Consider the following 26,553-nt stretch of genomic DNA (forward strand, 5'->3'; position numbering starts at 1 on the left):
CTTTAGAAAAGTTTCTGTACAATTTTCTAAATGTTTGAGTAATAAAGAAAATGGACTTAATCTGATTGGCTGATTTTCATTGCATTTCTTGAGAAGACTGAAAGTTGGTTATCAATGGCCTGTCAATATTTTATTGAGTGGTGTATTTACACTTAACTCTTTCTGGACGTATCATCACATGCAACTGCATATCGTCATCAGAAGCCACTTCCCATGTATCACTTATTACAAATTTTCGTGGTGCTAAGGTGACATTAGTGTGATTTCACAATTGGCTTTGTTATCGAACTGTAGCTTTTTGAAAAGCCACATCAACATGTAAACTACATGCATGCAAAGTCGATGTTACAATGTTCAAGATCGTCGTGAACCTCTTGATGCAGCAATTAAATGTGATACAGTACTGTTTTCATGAAAGATGACGCTCCTCTGTATATTGGTAACTATGTTTTATTGGAGTATTGTTCAGTAAAAAATTCACAGTTCCTTTCTTGTTAACGATTTCCTTATTCACCAAGTTTAACGTTTGCTAGTTTCAATTAGCAAGGTTACCTAAGGTCATGTTGGTGCCATGTGAAGGTTTACACTGTTTCATCATTCTAGATGACAATAGCATGGGAAATGACCAGTGTACAAACTAGTACGCATACTGTTGCTATGTCTTTTTTTTCATATAGGTGCAACATATGCTAGTTGTTTTAGAAGCCCGTTTTAAACAAATGTTGTGACTGATTATACATTAGGTTATAATGCCACTCCTGATTTTTACATGTACCGTTTGCATTATTATGATACTCTTAACACTTCTGTGTATTTTCACCTCACCCTGCTTTAACTCTTGAGAGACACGGTGAACTACAAAACTGTATTTATGGTCATTTCTCTTCAGACAGTGATTAAATCTTGTAGTCCAGAATCATTATATGTTTCATAATGCATACATCTCTGATGCTGTATTTTATTGGAAAGTGAGATTACTCTTAAAGCACAATTGTATTTATTAAACGTAAAGCTTTAAGAAGGTACTTATGTATATATTATTTTGTAATACAGAGTCTTAAGCAAGCATTTCAAATAAAATAATAAACATGAAGCACCCTATATTTTAAGCAGAGTTATTGTAGTCCAGCATTTTACTGCTGATATCATTTTATTATTGTTAATGCAGAAACAGAAGCTCATGATATTGTCTTATTTCATACAATTAACTCTACTGACAAAATACGTTTAACCATACTGAAAAAATAAAGACTCAAGATATTAAAGGTTATTATTTGATTATAAAGTGTTATAAAAACGTTTTTAAGTTAAAAATACATTTTTCACATTGCAGTTCCGTAATTAGTGGAAGTTATTAAAATTATTTTCTCCCTCTAGCAAAATACAATTTTATTTTTAATGTCCTTTAACTCCTATTAGAACATGAAAGTATTATCTTAGTTTGAGCTTTCTAAGGCTTATTAATATACTATACCTTATAGCACTGAGAGAAAGGTATGATATCAGATTACGCTGGTTTCCCTCAGAGTTGACTGCAGTGTTATGAAGAGACAAAGACTGGATACAATGTAAAATAATGGTCATCTTTATTGTGCAAGGAGTGAAGTTCGCACATGGATAAGTCATTTTAGCATTTGAGTATAATTTTCTGAGTAGCTGGTACAGATCTGAATAGATGCACAAGCTCTTGGAAAGATCCGTCCTTTTAGCACTGAATTCCACATAAAAAATAACTTAGTTTTCAACTGCGTCAAAGCAGCAGTGACTATGTCTCAGTTTTGCCATTGTACTTTACTCAGATGTTCGATGATATTGAGAGCTTGGCCATCCAAACTGAGAGTCAGACATTACATTGACCTATATGAAATGCCTAATGATATAATCCATGTTGTCCTTTGCCATTCCTTTAAAAGTAAGAGGAGAGTTGTGGTTCACGTACCTTACAGGTGACTGATATCAGCACAATTCAGATATGTAGCTAATGCCAGGTGGAATCATCTTGACTGCTTTGGATATTGCAGAACAGATTGGTGCAGTCGTTTATAAACATGAGAAAGTGTAGATTTCTACTCCTAGCTTCCAGAATAGTGAAGTACCTGTGATACCTGACCGTAACCCATAGTTACTCTAACATAAACTCTAAGGTACTCCACAAATGATACCCTTTACCAATCTGCCTTTGTTACTATATTTGCAAAGCGCGAATACTTAGTAATGTTCTGAATTAGTACATTTCTACGAAATATGAAAGAATGGACTAATGGAATAGTCAACAAATACATTTATTATTTTAAAGGAAATCATGGTTTCAACTCTGAGCTTCACTTTGAGGATTATACAGTTCATTCATGTACATTTCAAAATCATTCAAAAGTCGAATCTATGACACAATATAGTATTAAAGACCTGATTTTTATCATCTGATTCAAAATTAAACATGTATTATTAAATTATGGTTACTACCTACACTAACACTTGCCATTCTACAGTTAGATAATGGATATGTAGGATGTAAATAAAAAACAAAACGTATCTGTGCAGTAATGTCAGTGTAATAACGTGTATTTGGAACGATGTCAAAAGAGTTCTCGAAGATCAGCCCTTTCTTAGCATGTTGTATCAATAAATAATCATTTAGTTTTGTTAGCATGTTGTATCAATAAATAATCATTTAGTTTTGTGAGTTATGACAGTACTTTCTTACATTACTGTAAAATTAAAATTGAATTAGCTTTTGTAAAACTCGCCTTATTTTGTAAAGTATTTTGATAGTAATAAATACACAAAATACCTGCAACTTTAATAAACATGTGGTGAAAAATATTTTAAGAATATCGAGAGTAGAACGTGTATACTTAATGTTTAAATTAAATTCAAACCAAGAAAAATTCGAGTTCTTAGCCCAAGGTAATTAACACAACTAAACTTTGAAACATATATGATTTGAAAGAAAACAATATAAATAAATACATTATATTTATTAATACTACACGTAATAGTGTTACTTACATTGTTCATTGAGAATGTTTTGTGGTCTTTAGTATACAAAAGCCACATCTGGTTATCTGCTCTGTCCACCGAGAGAAATCGAGCCTCTAATCTTAGCATTGTAAATCAATAGACTTAACGTTGTCCTAGCAGGCGACGAATATAGTTATTATTTGTTATAAAATACTAAGTTACACAAAGGGTTCTGCCCACAACGGGTATGGAAACTCGATTTCTAGTAGTACACATACCCAGATATACCGTTATGTGGAGACAGAGAATGTTTTACAGAATTGATATTTTAGTAGTGACGACATAAACTTGTTTGTTTAAAACAAATTTTGCTGACTGATTCAAAGATTTTGTTTTTCTGTTTGAAGTTAAGCACTAAGCTACACAATGGGCTACCTGTGCTCCGCCCACCACGGTTATTGAAACCCGGATTCTAGCAGTGCGAGTCCGCAGACATGCCGCTGTGCCACTGGAAACAACAATTCTTGATATAAAACATTACTTCCCCCCTTGGCTTCTGCTGAGTACTGACTGATAATAACATTTGTAATGTGTCTCAACAAGTTTGATTTTATGTCAGACTATTCATTAATTTCTTAGGAGAGACATTTGGTAGTATAGACTATGAATCTGCGTTAGTGTACACGGCAAGTGTATTTATTTATTTCTCTAAGACGTTTCGGAATTGAACTAACGTCCTTGAATCTGAGTTCTGAATTTTAACCTTGGCTTAAAAGCGCAAAAATAACTGAAGATAATTTAATAATTTTTTCTTTATATTAAATAAGTGCAATTACGTATATAGAAAAGTAGACTTTTCTTTCAGACATCCTACGATTAATACTGTTAGCAAATAAACTTGTGAAATCAACATTTCTAAATTACGTAAACTTTCCACAAGTAAATCAGTACATTCAAATCTGGCAATAAGGTTTCAAATAACGCATATTTCAATTAACAGTTTCTGAGCTTCTGTAATCTTAGGAATAACCATATTGTTTTTATGTGTATATTAACTTGTTTTTGTTTAGCATTGTTTGAATTACAGTTACAGTTTAAGTTAATTTCATTCTATCCTATATTTGATCTACTAACCCATCCAGCTACGTAAAGATGATCGCTTGTTTCGGATATTTACATAAAGCTGTATTCGGATTATCTCCACTAGCTGTTCTAAGTTTTAAGCTGGTGGACCAGAGAGAAAACAGCCAATTAACAGCATCCCTAGCCAAATCTTGGCTAATTTTAATCAAGTGGTAGAAGTTTACCTTCAATCTTAAAGAGAACTTACGGCGGAACTAAAGTTCATGGTAAGGGGATGCGAATCGTGAATTTTCTAATTAATTCTCTGATACTCTAAACAGTGAGCCACACCCGACATGTAAGAATTTCTAATTGTTTGTTTGTTTGTTTGTTTGAATTTCGCACAAAGCTACTCGAGGGCTATCTGTGCTAGCCGTTCCTAATTTAGCAGTGTAAGACTAGAGGGAAGGCAGCTAGTCATCACCACCCACCGCCAACTCTTAGGCTACTCTTTTACCAACGAATAGTGGGATTGACCGTCACATTATAACGCCCCACGGCTGAAAGGGCGAGCATGTTTGGCGCGACGGGGATGCGAACCCGCGACCCTCAGATTACGAGTCGCATGCCTTAACACGCTTGGCCATGTCGGGCCTAGAATTTCTAATGATCACCGTATATGTACAGCTTCTCATACACGTTGTAATTCACACAGAGCTTTTAAGGAAAAGTTATTTTAATAGTGTAGTGTAAACGAAAACTGTTTGTGTTCCAGCAACTCCTTGTAGCAACTTTTTGTCATTATGCACTGATCTCCATCAGCGACATCAATGAATCATATACTGCTGGTTCTTTCTGGTTAGGACTTGTACGAGTATTCTAGTTGTCTCGTAATAAATATAAACTATGATTTGGTATGTAATAATTTTTGGTTGTGAAAAATTAAATACCACTTATTTATGAGTTATGTTTTAGAAAATGTGTGAAAAATTCTTCCTTTTCTTAGCCCGGCAGCTGATCTTGTATTATTAAAACGATTCCTTAAAAGGTAGTTAAAAATTAGTAGTCGATATTCATTTATGAGAAAGTAAGAAGTAGATTATTTTTGCTTGTTATATGATTATTAACTACACGATGTTTACCAGTGTGAAAATTTGGGATTGCAGTGAAACTAAGAAAAAAGTGTTATACCTTAATAGTTCATGATAGGCAGCAAGGTACTCTATACTTACGTGAACTTTCCTTTTGTTTTAAGCTATAATAATTGGGCTTCGCCAGAACTGGAGAAGCGAGTGCTTTTAGCACACAATCATAGTGTCTTTCTATTATTCGCGTTCACGCATTACAGTCTTTATTAACCAATGCTCGGAAACTGCGCATGCTCCTTATGTTAGATACAACGCCAGTGTATTGGTCGTAATTGAAAGTAAAACCTTTTATAGTGTCCAGAAGCTGTATTCTAGGTCAGGTTGTTGTATGTGTACAGAAGAGATCAGAGGTGGAGTAAATCAATGAAAAGTTTTTATTATTTAATCTTATTTTCAGAACAGCAGTGATGTGCCAGCCTGATAGACGGTTTTTCTGATGTGCCGACAGTCATGGTAATATACATGTATATGATGTAAAACCAATACTCTTCCACATTTTGATTAGTAAGTCTTCGTATATTTTTACCCGAAGCTCAGCTGTTAGAACTGTTATAACCATATACGATGTACGTATTTGGGCAGTAAACTGTGATAAATTGACTTTAATTAGTTAGTGACAACGAAACCAAGAAAGTATAATTATTAAAAAAATTAAAATTTAAAAGCATTCTGTACTACATCACATCTGTCTGTATCATGTATATGTATGCATGGTTCTTATGAAGTAAGATAAATGTTCCATTTTTATACCATCAACTTAAGGGAGATAAGATAAGATTGTACTCTGCACCTAAGTTTACATACAATACTTATTATGTGTCTTCGTAGAATTACGTGCTTCGATTAGTAATATTATTTGCTAACCTTTTTTGAATTCATTTATTTCAGAATTGCGCGGTTATTGTTTCCATGTGAAATCTCCTATATTCTAAATGTTTTGTAACTTTGTGTTTTGACCTTTATAATGCTATAAGATAGCCAAGAGTACCTATACGTAGAAAATATGATACGCGAAGCTTACTAACTAAATGTTTTGTTTGGTTAAGTTGACAGAATATGTTATCTATATCTTTATCCTCGTGAGATAACTTAAAAAAGAAATCTTAGCACAAAACGTGAACAGACCAGATAATTACATCACTTTGATAGTAGGGGGATAAAATACAATAGTTAGTGTACTGATCTAGGATTAGCGAAGATTGGTGCAGTCATTGTTTATTGAAGAGCGTTAGAATAAGATATATAAATACAATTAGTTACAAAGCCCTTATAATCACGTCGTTAAAATCTTTTCCGTAGAGGCAGGAATTAGCTCTCTTTCAATTTACACCGTATATGTTATTTAGTTTAACTTTACTTGGCTTATGTTAACTGAACCACTGTTGTTTGTTCTCATATCTTAAAGATCAGAATCGATATTCCGAGAAGAGCATCGGTGAAGCATTACAACATCTTTTCGTAATAAACAAGTGAGTTTCACGATGGTTATGAAGTAACCTAAAAAAAGTTCACCTCTTCTCATAGACGAACGTTTCAGCTCCTGGTAAGAATGACACATTCTTTTGCTATTTTTTAGTGATGTTTGCATACAAAATAGTTATGTTTATACTTGTTTATTCGTAGAGAAGAGATTAGCTGTTTCACGACAGAAGACTTGTGAAATATGACTACGAAACTGTTTTATCTGTAGTCAACCTGGTAGAAGCAGGCTTGCTAATTTACTCTCTGAAAAACGAAACTGCAATCGTGTCCACCTTTTTACCGTTTTCGCGTTTAGCTCATGATATTCTGGATACTTGCCACCTATGAAAATTATACAAGCATTTAAGCATATTCGTACTCTACCATAATGGTAAACAGCTATACGTCTGTTCTCTTCAAGGTATTTCATAGTAGTCAGGTTCGTAAATATACAATATATATATTATTATAGCTTTTAAAAGTTTCCTATATCAGCCAAATAAAAAAACAATTTTAAAATGATAACACGTCTTATGTGTTTAGATTGTCCTGACCTACTGGCATACACGCAAAAACTAGCCATAGCCTTACATTTTTTGCAAATCAATAAATAAGATATTTACTAAGAAACAGGTGCTTCATTTTCTTTGTTTCCAACACGAGCTCACTATTTCAGCCAAAATGTTAAGAATAACAGATATATTATCAGATGCACGGATTTCTTATAGGTAAGGGCAACATTCACTTTATCCAGAGATTATGCAGAAACTGTTTTGAAAAGTTAATTTGAGCTCTGACCTAACTGACTTAATACAAAAAACTGGATACAAGTTTGAAGTAATAAAGATTAATTGCTAAACGTAACACAGTTCAAGAAGTTGAGGGTTTGAATATTCTTTAAACGTGGACAAATTTTAAGAAGTTCTTTAGACCTTACTCTAGAACTGAAGAAATCAACCACTATTTAAATAATCAAATAGACCAAGTTTTCTATAGTAGTGGATGTCATTTGCTTATTTCCTAATGAGATATTTCTATCTTTATTTACTCCACTACAACTCTTATCATTATTAATATCAGTAGAAGTTGTTGTTATCATTCTTAGTGCAAAGCTATCTTACTCAGTCAATCACGTGGAACTGAATCCCAGATTTTAGCGTTGTAAGTCGGTAAACTTACAACTAATCCACCATAGAACTATCATTAGTAATAATTTGTTGCTAAACGTATCTCGCTCAACTCTGACTTTAATCTATTAATCAGCAATGTATATTTTATGTACGAAAATATTTCTTTTCACGTTAGATCGCAAAAAAGTTAAAAACACTGAGATGTGTGACAATATCATATCAAGCACGTGATCCCATACAGTTTACTTACTATTCGTCAATAAATCTGCATGTACTATTTTGCGTGTTTCTAACCATCTACAGGGTTATTGAACCTATATACATATGATTATATAAGACGTTTAAATCCGTGTATGATAATAAATATTTGAATGATTTGCATATTAAATTATTCACATATACCTGTAAAAATATATTCTATTTTCAAGTTTAAAACTAGTTTTAAATCAACTTGTGGATAAGTTGTACGAAAAATTTCCATAGTACTTTTAATATAAATTTGTTCACATATAGTGATGCTACAATTGTTTATTTTCAAATATTAATATTTAATTGATTAATACTTTCGACCTTATTAAATAATTATGCATAATATTATTTATTATATTATTTTTGAACCATTCGGATTTAGACACTTTTTAATATCACTTAATTCCTCAAAAATTGTTCACACCTGGTGGCTGTTTTTATAATCATGGTTGATTAATATTTTAACTTGATTTACTGTAAACAGCTCTGCAATCTAACTGTTAAAACTAAAGTAAAAAAAAAAAGAATTTATAAATTTCTGTGAAAAAACTAAAACAAACAATTTTGCTAATTTACAGAACATTAATTGTCGTAACTCCTTTCGAAGTTTTGGGTTTATCCACGTTAGGTAGCGGTAGAGAATTCCTAAAACGTGTTTTTTATAATTAGAGCATCAAGTAACACTGTGTTCTGTTGTTGTGTGTTGTATTTTGTACGAAGGTACGCTAGAACTATCTACCATAACCTTTCAAAATTGGCCTAGTACGGCTGTGACGCTCGACTTATAATTTGTAGATAGTGGAATCGAATTTTGTCGCCCTTTGTTGCCTTTATGCCCGTGTGAGAATATTAGTACTACTATTCGTTGATAAAAGAGTAACCCTAGAGTTGGTGGTGGGTGCCATTGGCTATTACTTTAAAATTACGAATGGATATGTTACTTGATGCTCTAAGAGTAATGAAGTTATTTTTTTATTCTAAAGTTGTAAATATTTCTTATGTCCGATAGACGTGTTTCTAGTTATTAATAAGCACAAAGTAATATTCCTCACGTGAACTAAGCCTACTTTACGGTTGTTAATTTGGTACACTAGTGTTTTTGTTTTTTATTTCAGGGTTAGTTTGAATGAGCAAACTATGCCTTTTTGCTATTGCTAATGTATGAAATTTCGAAGACATAATCACAAAGATAACTATTTTTAATACTCTTTTAACATCCAATAGAAATTATTCAAAAACATTTAATATAGATAGTTTCTGAAAGTGATTAAAATTTTCATAAATAGTTGAGAAAAAAATCATGGATTTATGCATTTTTACAAGCCGTGTTTGTTTTATGTATTTCATAGCTACCAAGAAATATTAGGAGCTCAAACATAAGAAACTTTGTCGTAAGAAATTAAACAGTAGAAAACCAGTAAAAACCATGTTTAAAAATATATAAACTTTATATTCAGGTTTGAAATGGGAACTTGAATAAAAAAGAAACTTCCGCATATGCTTCCCGTTTACAAGCCTCATACACTTTGAAATATTATTTACTTGCAATACAATAATACTATTAATACGAGTAGGAGCTGGCTGAGGGCGCGCTAAATATTTAATATGTAAATATACAAATATAATTATATCGAGAAAATGGTTTGCTCTTACTGCCTATAATATAAATTACTCGGATGCAAATTAAAGCGCTTAAGCAATGGAAGGAAGAAAAAATTACAGTTCACCGAACTGAGTAGCGCAAATCGACAAAACGTGGTCAAGCCTAAATGTGTACGAACACATATGGTTTATTTACAAAATTTACCTAAAATCGATTCTTATTTTACGCATTTTATAGAGAGATGAATATTATGGTTTAAATGGTACCAAAACAACCAGAAAAAGATGTTTTCCATGTTTAATCTTTCAATGACCGTAATATAAATCACTTCCAGAATATGTTACGTTTAGATACAAAAGTAAAAGTTTCGAACGTTAATAACAGCATATTGTATGAATAAATAAAAATCAAAGTGACTTCCGTAAGTACTGTAGGACAGTTTGAAGGAAGACTTAAAGACGATTATTAATGAAACATATTTTTATGATTTTAGCAAACAAGTGTATGTTGCAAACTCTTTCTGACACCACTTTGTTATAATCGTGCAATACTCACATTTCGTTTTTCCCTTCAGCTCTTTATTAAGTTAAAGTTGTATTTATTTATTTAACAAATTGAATTACATCAACTTAAACATAATATTTTTGTTTATTTCTAAAATGAAAAGCGCAAGATTTAGAACTAGGTTTTGCTTCTTACTGGGTTTATTCGTTTTCTCTCACATCTTTCTGTCTCCCATTTTTCACATTTAGCTCCTGTGTCTTATATTTCTTTCTCAAATCCATGCTAAACAAGTCTCTTTCTTTCCGACCTTGTACATCTATTTTACATAATTGAGTTTATAACGGTTCATAATCACAGGGGTCCTGTAATCTCCACAGTGGCTGAACAAGAAAGGACCCACTGCTTCTATTAATAGTTTCGACTTAGAGTGGTATAACCTCATTTCTTAAGGACTGACCATAGACTGGCCGCTTTCTCAACTACAATTGATGTTTCTTTCACCTCAGTTTTTAACAGTGTAATTGTTGTTTTCTTGGTGCAAAACTACACACTGCAGGGAATCTAAACCTGGATTTTAGCGTTGTGTCTCCGTGAACGTACCGTCGATCTAACAACGGACTGTAGTTTAGTGTGAATCGCTGTTACAGTATATACGAGTAAAGGTATACATTAAATTCTGAAAAATCTAAAATTTTTATTCAGTTAAGAACTGCTTTCTATATTTTAGCACGAAAGGTACAAGCGGTCAGCTGGGCTTAATTTTTTTGTTTACTTTAAACAGATCAGAAAACTTTAGGAGTGCGAAATTCATATAGTGAAACAAAATCTCTAGGCTAAACGTGCATCACGAAATGATATATCTTGAAAAAATTTGATTTGATATGCTTGAAAAATAATTTATAAATTCTTATGAATATTCTTAATTTACAAAACTTCATTTCGCTTTCATTTGTATAAATGACGTATCTGTAGGATGTGTTAATAAAAATCTTGATCTATAATAACGAGTTTCATTTGCGAGCTTCTTCATTTAGTTTAGTATTCACGCACTCGTCCGCTTTTTCTGTTGCTAGGAGAACAGTATAATTGAAATTTCATGCTAGTTACCTTGTAATGAATGTTAACTGTATTGAGCACGCAAAGTATGCATTATACTAATATAACCAGGTTTAGCTTAAATGTTATTAAATACTCCGAATGTTACAATATAGAGCATCCTTGAATCTGTGTGTGTGTCATATCACCTAGACAATAAGATGGTGCGTGTATTAATTTCTTCATTGAATTAATTCGTTACATCACTTGCACTTTAAAAGTTAGTTTAAAATAAAAGTTTCTGCACTTCACATTTCAAACGATTATTGTTAGTTGTTTCTAGGAACTTTGTCCGTAAAGATATAAAGAAATTTTTGTTTGTTTTTAAATTTCGCGCAAAACTACTGAAGGGCTATCTGCGTTAGCCGTCCCTAATTTAGCAGTGTAAGACTAGAGGGAAGGCAGTAGCTCACCGTCAACTCTTGGGCTACTCTTTTAATAACGAATAGTGGGATTGACCGTAACATTATAACGTCGCCATGGCCGAAAGGGTGAACATGTTTAGTGCGACGGTGATTCGAACCTGCGATCATCAGATTACGAGTCGAACACCATAACCCACCTGGTCATGTCGGGCCGATGTAAAGAAGCTTGTAAAATTTATTTAAAAAGTTTTACTTTAAAGAATGTTGGGAAAGAGTAGGCGAGATGGGTCTCTATATTTTTAGTAAAAATTGATTTTAGAAATTTTATAGTTTAAATGGGAAGAAGTAACAGGTACCCCATTGGGTTAGTGGTAAGTTTAAAGACTTTCAATTCGTAAATTCGAGGGTCGATTTTTCCTAGTGGTCATAACTTAGCCAACTGTGTAGCTTTGCGTTAAAGCTAAAGTAACATGTAAAAGATATTGAAAGAACTTTTGAGAGTGAGAAATGGGTTTGTTGGAACTGGATATTCAGTGAGGTAATCAATGTTATAAGTTATATAAAGAAAAGATGTACAAAATACACTTCCTGTGTTCCTGTCAATATAAGTAGAATAAATAATAAAACTTTCAAAATATTTAAAGAAATTTTTCTGCAATCGTTTCGATATTTCCAGGACCATTCTCAAATTCTTCACGTCTACACTGTCATAAACAAGGTACTGAATCTATATACGGGTTTCTTGTCTTTGCTAATCTAACATGTCTTATAGGTCAACTTAATTGGTTGTGACTCCGAAGGTTCTTCTTTCGAAATATTTTTGCCTCAAAAATACGCTCAGCATTTTGGAGTCGAGGATGCATTATAAAGTTGGTCAAATTACACTCATCCATCTGGTAAAAATAGACTAAAAGCTAACGGAGTTAACTGCTGTCTAATTCCTTGTCTGTCGCTTCAAAATGAGTGATTTCTGTGCACAGCTAACCATTTTGTGGCTTTGAACGAAATTCTTATCTTCACAATAATGCCTTGCCACTTGAATTTAAACTTTGTTTTATTCAACTTAAATTATTAAGTTGTCAAGAAATAAATATTGTTTTCGAACTGCAAAGTTTGGAAAAGTATAAATTAGTGTTGTAAACATGCTTTTTCAATGTGTAACTATGCTGTTTATGCTTCTGCAGTAGAAATCAGAATTTCTGTGGTCAATAAAATCCTTAAAAGCTTCTTCTGCAGCTATTTGAGTTTTGAAAGCGTTTATTGTTCAAAAGTTATCAAAGTGCTTGAAAAATGAAAATCCGTAGGGAAAATGTCTGGGGAATAAGGTAGATGATGCAGAACTTCGATTCTAAATTCATTCAATTTTTGAAGCGTCATTCTTGACAGGTCTCATAACGCCGAGTTTGTTGATCTTCAGTCAGCTTATGCGGAACCCATTTATCCAACTTTTTTGTCTTTCCAATCGCACTCAGGTGGTTGGCAATGCTTGATTTGCATGTGCCTAGCTTTTCTGCAAGCTCACTTACTGTTCTGTGAGGGTCTGTCTCAAATGCTTCCCTTAATGTGTTTTCATCTAAGTATGACTTCCTTCGACGACCTTTGCGGTCTTCAAGACTTTCATCTCCATTTCGAAACCTTTGGAACCAACTCTGAACTGCACGTTCTGTTACAGATTCATAGCTAAATGTGTGGTTAATGTTCCGTGTAGTTTCGCTAGCTTTTCGTCCATGTTTAAAGTAGTAGAGGAAAATCAGACGAAATTTCTTCTTGTCCATGCTGCCTTGGGGGTTGCAAAACGTGCATTGACTAGAATTGAAACATCAGACAATTAAGACATCTTGTAAGCAACAAACTTTGGATTAAACCAACGAACCAACGATAAGTTACTCAATATTCAACTTCTAAATGTCATCGTGAGAATTCCTACATTTATTCCTCGACAACCTAATACATAGTTTTTGATATACTAATAGCCAGAAAACTGTAAAATTGTTTTAAGTTTCTAGTCCGATCAACTCTATGCGGTTTCTATAAGGAAGAGGTTTGAAATTAAACGTTATGTATCATATTCGCACGCAACTTTATTATTTATATGAATTGATTGGAGTTTCTATCATCTGCAGATATACACAATAACAATGAATGTTATCGTGGTTTGAATATACATAAGTGTAACACACTGGAAACCAGACATCCACTCATCAAATTTAACACCACGCCGTACTGTAAATTTTTTTATCACATTACAGTATGATTCTCCACTAGAAGATGCTAAATGCAGTGTTCTATACAAAGGACAGAACAGCTAAAGGAGCATAACATAATGTTTAAATAGTTAGCAACTGCCTAGTGTAATAATACTCGAAAACAAAATCTTGAAAGACTGGCTAGCCTAAAATAATAGCTTAGAGGGAAAGGATAACATTTCGAAAGACTTCTGATTTTTGATGTTACTTTAGTTTTATATTAAAGAAGCTTGAAAGATAAGAGGGGGTGATCAGAAACGGCCGTTTCTCTTCATCAGGATTTCTACACCGTCGTCGTGTGTCGAGATGGGCATGGTTTAGAGTCAGGAGTGCTTTGGAATTTGGACTTCTCTTCTCTCCGCTCTAGACTGGTTGATTTTCTGTTTATTTTGTACTTCCTGAAATAGTTTTAGTGATTCTAGAAGAGAATGGTTATTCTTCTGGCTTGCTACTTGAAACAGTTTTTTGCAAGGGCTTATATAGTATCTATGACGATTGGAGTAAACATGACGTGATTGGTGGACGAGTCTCAATTCAACCAGTGATTTATGCCTGAGCCTCTGTTTAATGTTGGATTCATAGTGTTGATGAATGGAGGTTCTTTGATTTTTCCTTGTTTTTCAGAATTTAGCTGACTCAATGAGTCTGCAGTTGTTTCAGTCTACTTTTAATGTCTAGTCTATAGGGCATGTTCTACCAGAGCAGAATTCTTTATTCTCGTACAGCCTTTATGCTATTTTATTCTAGCCCCAAAGTATCTTCGCATCTTCCACTTCCTCTGATGTAGGTCTGTTTAATGGAACATGGAATGTTTTAAATGACATCCTTGTATTTCTTGCCGTTTCTTTGCTTACTTTTGACGAAGAGAAATTTGAGGGTTCCGTCAGGTTTCCAGTGGACGTACTGTTGAACTGTTTAGCTCTCCGTTTAATTTTTTTCTCCTCAGTGGGCTTTTCTTGTAGGAGATGTGAATACATGTGGCTCAAATATAATTATGTAGCTGAAGTTTGCTTTAAACAAATGATTTGACGACAATATCTTTATTTTATAAAAAGGGAAAAAACACTCCACCTGGTCTTTAGATTATATAACGTGCTGCATTCAATGCAAAAAAAATATATTTATATAAGACCCTAAGGAGGATAGATAACATATTTATAGAACATTCTTTACCTGTTCGCAGCGGTACCGCTGGTCACCTAGCGTCTTAACTTTTCAACTATTTAAATCACAATAAAATAAATGACAATTTGCATGTACCAGAATATAACTTCCATGTCAATCCTCAACGTTCAAACTTAGACCATAGACCGAACTTTAAACACAACTCACGGTCACCTCATTACTTGAACTGGTGTTCAAGAGTGTTCATTTTAGAAATTTAAAATTTATTTTATATTATATTACATTCTTCCATTTTGACAACTCATGATGTTTTTTATATTAATAGTGACTAATTCTGTATTTATTCTATTACCAGATTTTCTCATAACAAAAATATTAAAAAAGACTAAAGTCATTCTCGAGTCACTAAATTTCATGACAATTACATTTTATGATGTAACCGTTCGTTTACATCCTTGCTAATCATGATTATAAGTGATTATAATTGTCATAAGACACCAGTATTAGGCCTATTATATCTTTTGATACTACGTTCTTAATCTGACCTAGCCCCTTAGATTTTCAGGAACATATGATGAACGTAGAGTGGCTGTAATACTATTATTATACAGTATTGTAGCATTCGAAAATACCTGATTTAATAAAGCCCCAGTTTGTTTTCCACAAGTTTGTTTTTCTTGGTGTGTAATAGTGTTGACTGGAAATTTAGGTGCAAAAATGCTTCTGTTTTGATCAATAAAGTTTGTGACTGTATTATAAAAGTATCTGTTCATGTCTGGTTCCTGATGTGTCTTGAACGTGTTTTGTAGGTGTTTTTTAAATATCTCGGCTTTTTCTGTGTTAGTGTATGCTGTTTCTCCATCCAGTTCCAGTGGTGGATATATTGTGTTTGTTGTTCCTGTATTTGTAAATCTTTTCAAGTGTGTCCAGAATTGTTTAGGATCAGTTTTGTGATTTAGATCGGAACAGAAGGTGTCCCTGTTTTCTTGTTTCTGTTGTCTGATTAAGTTTCGTATTTTATTCCTTATTGTGTTTATCTGAGTTTTAAGTGTGGGGTTGCGATTTTGAATGTACTGTCTGCGGAGTATACGTCTGTTTTTAATTAAGTGTATTATATCTTTATGTGGTTGCCATGAATGAGTTGTTGTGAAGTGTTTTTGTTTCGGTATCGAACTGTTGGCTGCATGTTTTAGACACTCAGAGATGATATGACAGTATGCATCTATATCTGATGCGTCCGCGGCAATATCTAGTACTTCTGGAGGTAAGGTTTCATTTAATATAGTTTGAAAAACTGGCCAATTAGCTTTTTGTAGTTCAGTTGGTCTCTCACTATGATTTTATTTAAGTGGGGGGTGAGATTGAAGATACACCAAACTGAGAGGTGGTCACTATCTATATCGTGACCAACATGAAAATTTACGAATTTGCGACTCATATTTGACGAACACAGGCATAGGTCCAGTATTTCACTGGTGCCGTGTGTGTACGAGATATGTATCGGTGTTGCATCGTTTAATAAAGTCATGTTTGATTCATCCAAAAATTGAAAAAGTAAATTGCCATTTGCGTTTGTACTACGACAGTTGAATGCTATATGTTTACTGTTTAGGTCGCCGATAATAATAAGATTACAGTTGCTATTATACAATATATTCAATAGATTTACATCTAACACTGTACTAGGCGAGCAGTAGATGCCCGCCACAGTAACGTCTGTATGATTTTGCGTTTTTACATTAATAATTATAGATTCATTACTGGAAGGGATAGTAAGTTCCTGAACTATAAGTTCAGTCTTATACAATAATAAAAGACCTCTGTTTGGATCTCTATTATCCTTCCTGTCATGTCTAATAGTGGAGTAGCCGTTTAATTTAAATCTATGGTAGTTATATAGGAGAGTTTCACTAATTATAATTACATCAGGTTTTATGGGGTTTGTTGTATCTTCAATCTCATGTTTCTTGGAAGCAAGAGCACCCTGAATATTGATGTGTAGAACTGTGAAGTTATCCATGTTTAGTATAGTTTATGATGGAGGTTAAAATTTGCGGCAAGAACTTGTGTATGTTTTTCAATATGATTTTAACTATTATGTCTGTGAGACTGTTGGTGTTTGTGGGGTTTGTATATTCTGCCATTATTTCCGAGAAAGTGGAAGTTATGGCAGATGTCAGTGTTGTTTCAATTGTTGTTGCTTGTGTATTTTGAGGTGGTTTTGGTATTTCCTCTTCACTTGGTAATGGTTTTTCCTGTCGGGATGATGAATTTTTAACCACTGCAGCGTAAGTGTTTGTTTGTGTAGTTGTACTTTGTGGTGCTGGAGTGGTAGGTGTGGGTTCCTTAATTGTTCGTGGTGGTGCCGGCTTGTTCATGTTGGGATTTTTAATTTCGTATAAGTGTGTTTTAATGGATTTATATTTCTGACAACCTTTATAATTTGCCGTGTGTTCTTCCCCACAATTGCAGCATTTGGGTTTGGGGTTCTGTTTTGTACACTGTGTAATGTGGTGATTCTCCCCACAGCCTACACAACGCGCATTTGCTTGGCATGCTTACGAGGGCTATTCAAAAAATACGCGGACTGTTTGAATTGCGCGGCTCCAGTTGGTTCCAGGGGAATCCGCTTGGTGTCGCTAGGTTCGCACAGATCAGCTGATTACGACGCCATTTCCCGATTGCAGATATCTTCATTTGTGTATTAGCTACGTGGTTTTAAGTGAAGTGCGATTTTTTCGTTTGGCGGATTTCAGAATGAATGACCTGAAGGAGCAACGACTTGCTGTGAAATGTTGTGTTAAACTTTGAAAATCTGCGACTGAAACTTTTGCTATGCTTAACACGGCTTACGGTGATGTTGCTATGAAGCATACGGCATGTTTCAAGTGGCATGAACGTTTTAAGGATGGTCGACAGTCCATTGAAGATGATGAGCGTCCTGGACGTCTTTCCACGTCAACTGACGACCCACACGTCGACAAAATCAACACCCTGGTGCGGGCAAATCGACGTCTGACTGTCAGGGAGCTTGCTGAAGAGTGTGGGATATCAATTGGATCTTGCTACGAGATTGTGACCGAAAAATTAAAGATGCACCGCGTTGCTGCGAAATCCAGCCCTCAGAACTCGTGAGTTTTTGGCCAAACACTCGATCACTGTTCTTCCCACCCTCCTACTGACCTGACCTTGCTCCTTGTGATTTTTTCTTGTTCCCCAAACTCAAAAGACCCTTGAAAGGAAGAAGATTTGAGACGATTCCCGAGATTAAGACAAATGCGACGAAGGAGCTGGAGGACATTACAAAAGAAGCGTACCAGGACTGTTTCAACAAGTGGAAACACCGTTGGGATAAGTGTGTGCGTTGGGGAGGAGAGTACTTTGAAGGGGTCCCAGACCTGTAACTTCTACATAAAGTACATTTTGTTTTATGACGTCTGTCCACGTATTTTTTGAACAGACCTCGTATAACTTTATAGCTGTTTCTCACAGAGAGTGAAATGTGAAATCTCTTTCTTTAAGCATGTGTAAACACTGGGACTACCCATGAAACGTACAGTAGACCAGAATAATGTTATAACCAAAATCATTAAGTAAGACTGTTTTTTTTTTTACTTACCCGTGTGAATATTAGTTTATTTTAATGAGTTTTTAGTTTTAAAAATTAGTAGAGTCGTGTACTCCTAAGGCTAAAAAAAATCCAGTTTTAAGCACTTCGATTATACTTAATAACTTCAAACAAGAAAGATATTTCACAGCTTGAATCAAAATGAAATTCAGAATAGATGGTTAAATAGATATGTGCGAAAAAAATGGATGCAGTAGTTAAGGGTGTTATATTAAAACTACTTTAAAGTCTCATCACGTCGTTAAAGCCCTGGCTTGCCATGTTCCAATCGTTTCCTATTTACTGGCTGTACATCTTGACAATAGCCCTATAATGTAGTTTCCGTTGTACGTCTGTAATTTCCAATTTACACCGGTACTCTCTGCTTGCTTTCCGTAAGACGTCTATAATATACAAGAATGATAGTTTCCTAGTAACTATTTCAACAGTCCAATCCCACGGAAATTGATAAATGCTATATCTGGAGAATCGATCGATATGTCTCGTAATAAACAGCATTCATATCCGTTTCATTCTCCAGCTGCAACGGTCGACCATATAAATCATGAAAGCTACTTGTGTCGTTTTTCCAGACAGAGATTTTTCTTGATAACGTTGCTTACTCTTGTCTGGTACACGTAGGCATTTACGTTTTTGTTCATGAATTCTCACCTTTTACAGCATTTTGCTAAACACAGTTGGGACACTGCTTTTTGCAGGGCTCCTTTTAAAAGTCCTGACACCCCAAATTGATCCACATTCTTTCATTTTCCTATGCCATTAAGTACAAGGGATATTCTCGTCTTAAATGTTAAATTCCCGATTTTAATTCATCTTTATGACCTGCGTATATGAATATTTTGCGTCAGAAAGGACGGTTTTATTTCTTTCCTAAAATTAATCAATTTTTCGCTAGTAATACAATAGTTACTAAACATGTAACAATGTCAAGATATACTATTAGATACAATTCCATCGTGACTGTATGATAGATGTGGCTGTCATGTGATTTGTTGATTTCCGAACTTAAAATATTTTTAAGATAGCATACTCAACCCTCTGATTATATACGTATACAAATCAAAATTATCTGTTCCAACTTTCTGCTCTATAATTGGTTAAAGATTCATAGCGTCATATTCTCATACAATTCAACATACATTGTTCAAAACGTGCCTTTTGAAGCACACGATGAAATAACGTTGTGTGAGTTCTTATCAAATTGAAATGAACGTGCAATAAAAGACAAGACTTTTACTTTTACAATGTAAAATATAAAAAGCTTAAAATATCTTGGTTGATTATACTCATTAAGTTGCATCCAGAAAGTCTATAAAAACTTTCCATAATTGCTTTTGAAACAATTCTTCACATCGATCGTTTGTTTTATTGTGTTTTATCTGCAGTACATTTTAGGGTTAGTTTGTTAGTCGAGAAGATTTGATTAATCAGTGCGTGAACCATCGACAGTGTACTTTTACTTTGATATTTAGAGGAGAGTGAAAGATTACTGCTTTCTCATGAGTTGGTTATTAAGTTTAGCTTTTCTTTTACTTAATTTAATTATTAATGAAATTTCATATCACTAACTTTGCTAAAACAACGTTACAAAGATATGCGCTAGGCATTGCAATATCACTGAATAATGTACGAAGCAAAACATTTAATATGTAAGAAACGATACAGTTCAATATTAGAAATAGAAGTCAAAGCCCTCGAAGAGAAAAATAAAAATGAGGAACAATTATGTCATAATGTTAAATTAAAACGACACTATGTCAAAAAGTATGCATATTAGATTAAAACTACGCTGTTTCATAATGTAGGGATGCTAGATTGAAACGACCCTTTTTCATGATGGAAGATTGAAAAAAAAAGAAAAACTGCGTTATTTTTTATGTAAATGTATTTGTTTATATATTTGTTACCATATAAAAAGTTTAAAGTTTGCTCTTGAAGGGTACAGTGGTAGGTCTACGCATTTACAACGCTAAAATAAGGTGTTCGATTCCCCGCGATACACTCAGTAGATATCCTGCAGTGGCTTTGTTATAAGAAAGCACACTAGCTCTTGAAGTAGCCATCATTTGCGTGTTTTAATTAAACTTATATGAATATAAAACTTCAGATCTATTATTTCTTCTAAAGCATCTCACATACACTTGACAGCTTTTCTTTTTAAACATAATTAATTAAATTAGTTATGCTTGGTTTTTGAATTTCACGCAAACCTACACGAAGACTATCTGCGCTAGTCGTCTCTAAGGTAGCAGTGTAAGACGAGAGGGAAGGCAACTAGTCATCATCACCCACCGCTAACTCTTCGGCTGCTCTTTTACCAGCGAATAGTGGGACTGACCGTATATTATAACGCCCTCATAGCTGAAAGGTCGAGCCGAGCATGTTTGGTGTGAATGGGATTCCAACCCACAACCCTCAGATTACAAGTCGAATACCCCTGGCCATGCTGGGCCCTAAATCCCTTATGATTAGATATCTTAGTTCTGGTAGACAGATATATTATTGAACAGAACATGAATCTAAAGCCCGACTTTAACTGACTGTAATGAATACAAAAATACAATAAAATTAAACATGATTTTTTTGTTTTACTACGTATTTTTAATGTTGTTTTCTCTACGTGTGGTTTTGTGTTGTTGATTTACCCTTTCGGCTTCTTATCTAAGATCACCCATAGTCTGTTGTCTTCTTGCATGGCTATTTGTTCCCGCTCTTGTTCTTGGTGTACACAATAAATACGAAGACTTTGATCAATGGTACTCTACCGCTTTCAGTGCAACTCACTTAAAGTAATGTTAGACAGATCGTACTGTAGGTTCTAGCTGAAACTCAAACTTCAGTCGACGAAAGTGCTATCCAGCTCTTTCAAAGGCTTGTCATCCAATCTTCAACCTCTCTTTCACTTTTTTGAATGCCATCGGCTAACAAAGCAGTGCAAGTATAACTTTTCTATGAATACATTCTTCTAGCAGAGCTTGTTGCACATCTTTGACAGGTAAGAATAATTTTGTATTATTAGATTTCTTATAAATGTTGTTTCCAATCACGTTTATAACACAATCTCAATATCTGGAGTAATATAGTGCATAGAATCCTTTATACAATTGTACAGAACGCAAGCAATCGATCGTTCTTGTCAAGATAAGTGACACATGATGTCTTCCGTCGAGCTTCTTCATTTGGGAAGTTTGATGTCGCTGTAGATTTGATACTAAGGAAATGACGAATTTAACAGACATTGTTTCCGTGCCATGAAGGAATACTAAAATGACGCCTTGCTTTTGCACTTAAGTTATTGGATGATCTATATCATTTTTTCGGTGTCACTAAAGACAAGGGATTCTCAGAGGTATCGCTAGACATTTTATATTCATCACTGTCCAATGGAATAGCAAATCAGTCCCTTTTTTCTTTTTTCGTGCTTTCAATTTGCCCTGCAGCTGTTTCACACTTATTTTTCATGAAATCTTGACCTCTGGATTTAAACCGTTGCATCCACACTGGCATCTAGGGCATTTACCACAAGTACCACTCTCATGCCCTTTGCACTTACAAGCCATTTTATTCTTTTCCTGTATTAATGTTGCTTTATCAATACAAGATCAGTATACTTACTCGCTGAATGTCAATATTAGATCGATATATGATTTGTGACCAGTTATGGATCCCGTTTGCACAAATAGTGCAGCAGTCGCCCACTTTTTTACCAATCAGGTTTTGGTAAAAGTGTTAACCAATAAACATATTTTTTTTTGGAATTTCTCACAAAGCTACTCGAGGGCTATCTGTGCTAGCCGTCCCTAATTTAGCAGTGTAAGACTAGAGGGAAGGCAGCTAGTCATCACCACCCACCGCCAACTCTTGAGCTACTCTTTTACCAACGAAAAGTGGGATTGACCGTCACATTATAACGCCCCCACGGCTGGGAGGGCGAGCATGTTTTGGCGCGACTCGGGCGCGAACCCTCGACCCTCATATTGCGAAGTGCACTCCTTAACGCGCTAGGCCATGCCAGGCCTAACCAATAAACAAACGAACCTGAATGACTTGAAAAATTAGGTTCTGCAAAATTCTTGGTGCCTGACTCGTGGAAGCACTATTAAAACGACACTATTTCACAATGTAGGGATGTTAGATTAAAACAACATTATATTTAATGTAGAGAGGTTAGATTAAAACGGCACTATGACATAAAGTAAGGACATTAGATTAAAATGTTGCTGTTTCATAACGTAGGAATGTTAGATTAAAACGACACTGGTTCATAATATACGGATGTTAGATTAAAACGACACTATGCCATAATGTAGGGGCCCGGAATGGCCAAGCGTGCGTTAGGGCGTGCGACTCGTAATCTGAGGGTCGCGGGTTTGCATCCCCGTCGCGCCAAACATGCTCGCCCTCCCAGCCGTGGGGGCGTTATAATGTGACGGTCAATCCCACTTTTCGTTGGTAAAAGAGTAGCCCAAGAGTTGGCGGTGGGTGGTGATGACTAGCTGCCTTCCCTCTAGTCTTACACTGCTAAATTAGGGACGGCTAGCACAGATAGCCCTCGAGTAGCTTTGTGCGAAATTCAAAAACAAACAAACAAACATAATGTAGGGAGGTTAGATTAAAATGACACTATGCTATAATGTAGGGTGTTAGATTAAAACGACACTATGCCATAAAATAGGGACGTTAGATTAAAACTTCGCTGTTTCATAATGTAGGGATGTTAGATTAAAACGACACTGGTTCATAATGTAGGAATGTTAGATTAAAACGACACTATGCCATAATGTAGGGATGTTTGATTAAAACGACACTATGTCATAATGTAGGGATGTTAGATTAAAACGACAATATGTCACGATGTAGGGTTGCTAACATAACACTATTTCATGACGTAGAAAGGATGAAAGTGAAATGGCACAAATGCATAAATTAGAGAGGTTAAATTAAAGCTTATCTACTAATTAGCGGTTTAACATGAATTCATGTATTTACCCAAACTGATTAATGATAAATATGACTATCAGTTTATCTACGCTATGTATTTTATCTTTATATCTCCAACCTAGCCTATTTACTTTGTAAATATTGATCTGTCTCATACATTTATCTGTCAACCTATTTATCTATTTAGTAACTGGTATAACACACAAAGGTTTCAGGTGAATCAACAACGTGTATCAGTAACATCTTACTGCACGCTAATAAATAGGGACTAACTTTTATTACTCTAAAGTAGGTCCGGCATGGCCAAGCGTGTTAAGGCGTTCGACTCGTATTCCGAGAGTCGCGGGTTTGAATCGCGATCGCACCAAACATGCTCGCCCTTTCAGCCGTGGTGGCGTTATAATGTGACGGTCAATCCCACTATTTGTTGGTAAAAAATAGCCCAAGAGTTGGCGATGGGTGGTGATGACTAAATGCCTTCTCTCTAGTCTTACACTGCTAAATTAGGGACGGCTAGCGCAGATAGCCCTCGAGTAGCTTTGCGCGAAATTCAAAACAAACAATACTGCAAGGTAATTGTACGTTGACTACTTTTTATCAGCATTTTGTTTCACTTTTTATAGAAGTACTCGCTTTTGCTGAAAAACATTTAAAATTTTTGCTGTATATTTATATAGGTATAAGGGTTACCTGAAAATAAATTCATAGTGTTCGTTTGCAGTTTAGCACCATTAAGAGTTATCAATAATACAATAACACAGGGCTATTCTTAACACTCGTAAAAATAATTGATCGCAATCCATGTGAACTAAGTATTTCTGAGATCTGATTACGTTATCTAGTTAATCTTCGTTTTAAGAGTTGTAGTTCAAGTCACTCGTAACTTTGCAGACGTAATTCAGTTGCCTCTCTGATGGCAAACTAAGTCTCACGTGCGTTTGGTGAAAAACTATTAATCGTACCTTTTGACTTCATGTTCAACGGACATTAAGCACTGAAGAATCAAGCAGTCGAAAATTGTCACTTTCTATTTGAACTAAATGCACGCAAGTGAGACGTGAGGCTTGACGTACTTATTATTTAGCATGCCAGACTGTGAATTCGAAGGTTCGTGGTTTGCGTAACGTTACCTCGACAGTAAACTCACTTTGTTTGTTATATTGAACAATAAACTGTATACTATATCCTCAACTGTCTTCATTGTCCTTTAATCCAAAGCCCAACAAAATTTCCTCCTTTCATGTTTCTTTTCTAAAAAGGCTGGGAATTGCCTGCATAGATATTTGGAACAGTCGCCATCTGTGTTTAAGGCCTTCACAAACTGCTTCATAGAGCCCAGCTTTATGTTAAGTGGAGGTAACAGCTTTATTTGTGTCAACCAAGCTTTCACGTTCAATTTGTTTCGATCCTGTTAACAGGCTGACTCTATGTGGTCAATGCTTCTTTATTTAGTGTTGATTTCGTGCTCTGCTGTTTGGTTCACATAAAAAAAATGGAAACTTTGACTAACGGAATTGTTGACCCAACAGCATACAAAGGATTTTTAAGTCTCCATGAAGTAGCTAACCATGTTCTTTGTAGTTGACCTTATCAAGAAAAAGTCCGAGATCTTCGTACGTTTCCTTCAAAAGAACAGAATGAACAACAGGTACAGATGTGTATATGTCACCACTGTTTGGGTCATTTACATAATCTCGTTTTGTCATAATGACGAATACATAATATTGAAAAAAAAAAGTGAAATGTACTCATAAAGAAAAAGTATCCAGAAGTGACACGTCATGCTACGACTTATTAACGGTTTATATACCAGCAGTGTGATTCTCGTGGGTCCTAAAACGATAAATAAGAATCTGATGTAAAGATTGGTCTAGCGAAAACTTATTTTAAGGGTAACAAAGTTTGACCCGATTTCGATTAAAATGATTTATTTTTGTAAAAATGCACATGACGTTTTGTGAGAAATCTGCACTTGATGAAGAAAAATGGATATTGTTTTCGGATTAAACGTACAGGAATTGCTGTAGAACAATAAAACCATTGCAGACCTGTGTTTATTGAGCACGAGTTGAAATTGATTAATAATAAAAAACAGAAACCATCTAAATATTTAGCATTCTGAATATACGTAAAACAAATCCTAATCCGGTTCATAATAAAACCAAGGAGAATATAACGCAACAATTATTTAGCAATTTGGTTCACAAAATTCAGTTTCATAACAATAAAATCACAAAAATCAACCCAATCATAATTCAGTTGACTAACAAAACGAACTGTATACAGCGTGTCATTCACTAATAATTTGTTTGTTTCTTTCATCTTAAAGTTATGCAATGGGCTATCTGAGCTCTCCCCATCTCAGATTTGAGATTTGAAAGTCGTCACTGACTCAGTGGGAAACACTAAGAATTTAAAAGTACAGATAAAATTAAGTCAGATAGATTTAATGAGATGAATATTCTCAGCCTGTTTAAAAATATAGTTAATAACGTGAACTATCTCAACTTGTTTAATAATAATTAATAAGGTGAATTTCCTTAACTTTTCAGTTACAGATTTAATAAGATTAACTTTTCTCGTCTGTTTAATATATCGAAGACTGTTGGAAACTTTAACCTTATATAAGTGTTCCTTAGAGGCTGTCTAAGACAGATGTGTGGACAAAGCTATAAAAGACAAAAATGTACTTCAGGTCTTGATATTTTCACTGAACTGTGTCTCATAAGTACCTGGACTAAACTACCATACAAAAAATGCTTAAAAAGATACCTAGAGCTAAAGTACAGTGGTATCTAAGTTTATTATAATGATCAGAGAAATGACAACCAGTCAGCAGCTCCCGCCGTTACGAGATTAGTTTTGTCCGGCTCTGATAGAATAACTATAATCACTGTTACTTCTATAACGCTCTTACAGCTGAAAGAAAGGTATTTATCGAACATGCAACTATAACTTTACACTTTTATATCCACAGCCATATGTGTTCCACTCAGTAATGCGTGATACGTGACAGAAAATGAAGGCAATGTTGA

At 34.6% G+C, this 26,553-nt stretch overlaps 1 protein-coding gene across 2 annotated transcripts in view; it reads left to right on the plus strand.

Moving 5' to 3' along the window:
• Positions 1–5,487: 5,487 nt before the first annotated feature.
• Positions 5,488–26,553, plus strand: part of LOC143229838 (uncharacterized) — a 73,985-nt gene continuing 52,919 nt past the window's right edge. The window contains exons 1-2 of one of the 2 annotated variants that reach the window (XM_076462656.1): positions 5,488–5,624; positions 6,577–6,714. The gene's annotated coding sequence lies outside the window, so the exon portion shown is untranslated. Of the gene's footprint in view, positions 5,625–6,576; positions 6,715–6,805; positions 7,072–26,553 lie in introns of those variants that run through there. The other variant, XM_076462657.1, reaches the window with a different exon arrangement.

The sequence above is a fragment of the Tachypleus tridentatus genome, chromosome 10, assembly GCF_004210375.1.
Source record: "Tachypleus tridentatus isolate NWPU-2018 chromosome 10, ASM421037v1, whole genome shotgun sequence".
NCBI classification, from domain to species: domain Eukaryota; kingdom Metazoa; phylum Arthropoda; class Merostomata; order Xiphosura; family Limulidae; genus Tachypleus; species Tachypleus tridentatus.